Consider the following 5,000-nt stretch of genomic DNA (forward strand, 5'->3'; position numbering starts at 1 on the left):
CTGGCCATTTTTGGCTGCGCGAGCGAGCGGCGAGCGGCGGACAGCGAGCGAAGCGAGAGGCAGCACCGTCCCTGCTATACGAAAGCCCCATCCAGCCCTGTGCCACCCGGGGGGTTCCAGGGTGCTGAGATGGCTGACGTTTTGCTCCGCTCTCGACGGTCACCGCGCAACGCAAGAACAGGCCAAAAACTGGCCAAAACGGCCCAAAAACGGGCCAAAACTGGCCATTTTTGGCTGCGCGAGCGAGCGGCGAGCGGCGGACAGCGAGCGAAGCGAGAGGCAGCACCGTCCCTGCTATACGAAAGCCCCATCCAGCCCTGTGCCACCCGGGGGGTTCCAGGGTGCTGAGATGGCTGACATTTTGCTCCGCTCACGACGGTCGCCGCGGCACACAAGAACAGCCCAAAAACAGGCCAAAACAGCCCAAAAACGGGCCAAAACTGGCCATTTTTGGCTGCGCGAGCGAGCAGCGAGCGGCGGACAGCGAGCGAAGCGAGAGGCAGCACCGTCCCTGCTATACGAAAGCCCCATCCAGCCCTGTGCCACCCGGGGGGTTCCAGGGTGCTGAGATGGCTGACGTTTTGCTCCGCTCACGACGGTCGCCGCGGCACGCAAGAACAGGCCAAAAACTGGCCAAAACAGCCCAAAAACGGGCCAAAACTGGCCATTTTTTGCTGCGCGAGCGAGCGGAGAGCGGCGAACAGCGAGCGAAGCGCGAGGCAGCACCGTCCCTGCTATACGAAAGCCCCATCCAGCCCTGTGCCACCCGGGGGGTTCCAGGGTGCTGAGATGGCTGACATTTTGCTCCGCTCACGACGGTCACCGCGCCACACAAGAACAGCCCAAAAACAGGCCAAAACAGCCCAAAAACGGGCCAAAACTGGCCATTTTTGGCTGCGCGAGCGAGCGGCGAGCGGCGAACAGCGAGCGAAGCGAGAGGCAGCACCGTCCCTGCTATACGAAAGCCCCATCCAGCCCTGTGCCACCCGGGGGGTTCCAGGGTGCTGAGATGGCTGACGTTTTGCTCCGCTCACGACGGTCACCGCACCACGCAAGAACAGGCCAAAAACTGGCCAAAACAGCCCAAAAACGGGCCAAAACTGGCCATTTTTGGCTGCGCGAGCGAGCGGCGAGCGGCGAACAGCGAGCGAAGCGAGAGGCAGCACCGTCCCTGCTATACGAAAGCCCCATCCAGCCCTGTGCCACCCGGGGGGTTCCAGGGTGCTGAGATGGCTGACGTTTTGCTCCGCTCTCGACGGTCACCGCGCAATGCAAGAACAGGCCAAAAACTGGCCAAAACGGCCCAAAAACGGGCCAAAACTGGCCATTTTTGGCTGCGCGAGCGGCGAGCGGCGGACAGCGAGCGAAGCGAGAGGCAGCACCGTCCCTGCTATACGAAAGCCCCATCCAGCCCTGTGCCACCCGGGGGGTTCCAGGGTGCTGAGATGGCTGACGTTTTGCTCCGCTCTCGACGGTCACCGCGCAATGCAAGAACAGGCCAAAAACTGGCCAAAACGGCCCAAAAACGGGCCAAAACTGGCCATTTTTGGCTGCGCGAGCGAGCGGCGAGCGGCGGACAGCGAGCGAAGCGAGAGGCAGCACCGTCCCTGCTATACGAAAGCCCCATCCAGCCCTGTGCCACCCGGGGGGTTCCAGGGTGCTGAGATGGCTGACGTTTTGCTCCGCTCTCGACGGTCACCGCGCAATGCAAGAACAGGCCAAAAACTGGCCAAAACGGCCCAAAAACGGGCCAAAACTGGCCATTTTTGGCTGCACGAGCGAGCGGCGAGCGGCGGACAGCGAGCGAAGCGAGAGGCAGCACCGTCCCTGCTATACGAAAGCCCCATCCAGCCCTGTGCCACCCGGGGGGTTCCAGGGTGCTGAGATGGCTGACGTTTTGCTCCGCTCTCGACGGTCACCGCGCAATGCAAGAACAGGCCAAAAACTGGCCAAAACGGCCCAAAAACGGGCCAAAACTGGCCATTTTTGGCTGCACGAGCGAGCGGCGAGCGGCGGACAGCGAGCGAAGCGAGAGGCAGCACCGTCCCTGCTATACGAAAGCCCCATCCAGCCCTGTGCCACCCGGGGGGTTCCAGGGTGCTGAGATGGCTGACGTTTTGCTCCGCTCTCGACGGTCACCGCGCAATGCAAGAACAGGCCAAAAACTGGCCAAAACGGCCCAAAAACGGGCCAAAACTGGCCATTTTTGGCTGCACGAGCGAGCGGCGAGCGGCGGACAGCGAGCGAAGCGAGAGGCAGCACCGTCCCTGCTATACGAAAGCCCCATCCAGCCCTGTGCCACCCGGGGGGTTCCAGGGTGCTGAGATGGCTGACGTTTTGCTCCGCTCTCGACGGTCACCGCGCAATGCAAGAACAGGCCAAAAACTGGCCAAAACGGCCCAAAAACGGGCCAAAACTGGCCATTTTTGGCTGCGCGAGCGAGCGGCGAGCGGCGGACAGCGAGCGAAGCGAGAGGCAGCACCGTCCCTGCTATACGAAAGCCCCATCCAGCCCTGTGCCACCCGGGGGGTTCCAGGGTGCTGAGATGGCTGACGTTTTGCTCCGCTCTCGACGGTCACCGCGCAATGCAAGAACAGGCCAAAAACTGGCCAAAACGGCCCAAAAACGGGCCAAAACTGGCCATTTTTGGCTGCACGAGCGAGCGGCGAGCGGCGGACAGCGAGCGAAGCGAGAGGCAGCACCGTCCCTGCTATACGAAAGCCCCATCCAGCCCTGTGCCACCCGGGGGGTTCCAGGGTGCTGAGATGGCTGACGTTTTGCTCCGCTCTCGACGGTCACCGCGCAATGCAAGAACAGGCCAAAAACTGGCCAAAACGGCCCAAAAACGGGCCAAAACTGGCCATTTTTGGCTGCACGAGCGAGCGGCGAGCGGCGGACAGCGAGCGAAGCGAGAGGCAGCACCGTCCCTGCTATACGAAAGCCCCATCCAGCCCTGTGCCACCCGGGGGGTTCCAGGGTGCTGAGATGGCTGACGTTTTGCTCCGCTCTCGACGGTCACCGCGCAATGCAAGAACAGGCCAAAAACTGGCCAAAACGGCCCAAAAACGGGCCAAAACTGGCCATTTTTGGCTGCACGAGCGAGCGGCGAGCGGCGGACAGCGAGCGAAGCGAGAGGCAGCACCGTCCCTGCTATACGAAAGCCCCATCCAGCCCTGTGCCACCCGGGGGGTTCCAGGGTGCTGAGATGGCTGACGTTTTGCTCCGCTCTCGACGGTCACCGCGCAATGCAAGAACAGGCCAAAAACTGGCCAAAACGGCCCAAAAACGGGCCAAAACTGGCCATTTTTGGCTGCGCGAGCGAGCGGCGAGCGGCGGACAGCGAGCGAAGCGAGAGGCAGCACCGTCCCTGCTATACGAAAGCCCCATCCAGCCCTGTGCCACCCGGGGGGTTCCAGGGTGCTGAGATGGCTGACGTTTTGCTCCGCTCTCGACGGTCACCGCGCAATGCAAGAACAGGCCAAAAACTGGCCAAAACGGCCCAAAAACGGGCCAAAACTGGCCATTTTTGGCTGCACGAGCGAGCGGCGAGCGGCGGACAGCGAGCGAAGCGAGAGGCAGCACCGTCCCTGCTATACGAAAGCCCCATCCAGCCCTGTGCCACCCGGGGGGTTCCAGGGTGCTGAGATGGCTGACGTTTTGCTCCGCTCTCGACGGTCACCGCGCAATGCAAGAACAGGCCAAAAACTGGCCAAAACGGCCCAAAAACGGGCCAAAACTGGCCATTTTTGGCTGCACGAGCGAGCGGCGAGCGGCGGACAGCGAGCGAAGCGAGAGGCAGCACCGTCCCTGCTATACGAAAGCCCCATCCAGCCCTGTGCCACCCGGGGGGTTCCAGGGTGCTGAGATGGCTGACGTTTTGCTCCGCTCTCGACGGTCACCGCGCAATGCAAGAACAGGCCAAAAACTGGCCAAAACGGCCCAAAAACGGGCCAAAACTGGCCATTTTTGGCTGCACGAGCGAGCGGCGAGCGGCGGACAGCGAGCGAAGCGAGAGGCAGCACCGTCCCTGCTATACGAAAGCCCCATCCAGCCCTGTGCCACCCGGGGGGTTCCAGGGTGCTGAGATGGCTGACGTTTTGCTCCGCTCTCGACGGTCACCGCGCAATGCAAGAACAGGCCAAAAACTGGCCAAAACGGCCCAAAAACGGGCCAAAACTGGCCATTTTTGGCTGCACGAGCGAGCGGCGAGCGGCGGACAGCGAGCGAAGCGAGAGGCAGCACCGTCCCTGCTATACGAAAGCCCCATCCAGCCCTGTGCCACCCGGGGGGTTCCAGGGTGCTGAGATGGCTGACGTTTTGCTCCGCTCTCGACGGTCACCGCGCAATGCAAGAACAGGCCAAAAACTGGCCAAAACGGCCCAAAAACGGGCCAAAACTGGCCATTTTTGGCTGCACGAGCGAGCGGCGAGCGGCGGACAGCGAGCGAAGCGAGAGGCAGCACCGTCCCTGCTATACGAAAGCCCCATCCAGCCCTGTGCCACCCGGGGGGTTCCAGGGTGCTGAGATGGCTGACGTTTTGCTCCGCTCTCGACGGTCACCGCGCAATGCAAGAACAGGCCAAAAACTGGCCAAAACGGCCCAAAAACGGGCCAAAACTGGCCATTTTTGGCTGCACGAGCGAGCGGCGAGCGGCGGACAGCGAGCGAAGCGAGAGGCAGCACCGTCCCTGCTATACGAAAGCCCCATCCAGCCCTGTGCCACCCGGGGGGTTCCAGGGTGCTGAGATGGCTGACGTTTTGCTCCGCTCTCGACGGTCACCGCGCAATGCAAGAACAGGCCAAAAACTGGCCAAAACGGCCCAAAAACGGGCCAAAACTGGCCATTTTTGGCTGCACGAGCGAGCGGCGAGCGGCGGACAGCGAGCGAAGCGAGAGGCAGCACCGTCCCTGCTATACGAAAGCCCCATCCAGCCCTGTGCCACCCGGGGGGTTCCAGGGTGCTGAGATGGCTGACGTTTTGCTCCGCTCTCGACGGTCACC

This window comes from Musa acuminata, unplaced genomic scaffold (assembly GCF_036884655.1).
Source record: "Musa acuminata AAA Group cultivar baxijiao unplaced genomic scaffold, Cavendish_Baxijiao_AAA HiC_scaffold_59, whole genome shotgun sequence".
NCBI lineage: Eukaryota > Viridiplantae > Streptophyta > Magnoliopsida > Zingiberales > Musaceae > Musa > Musa acuminata.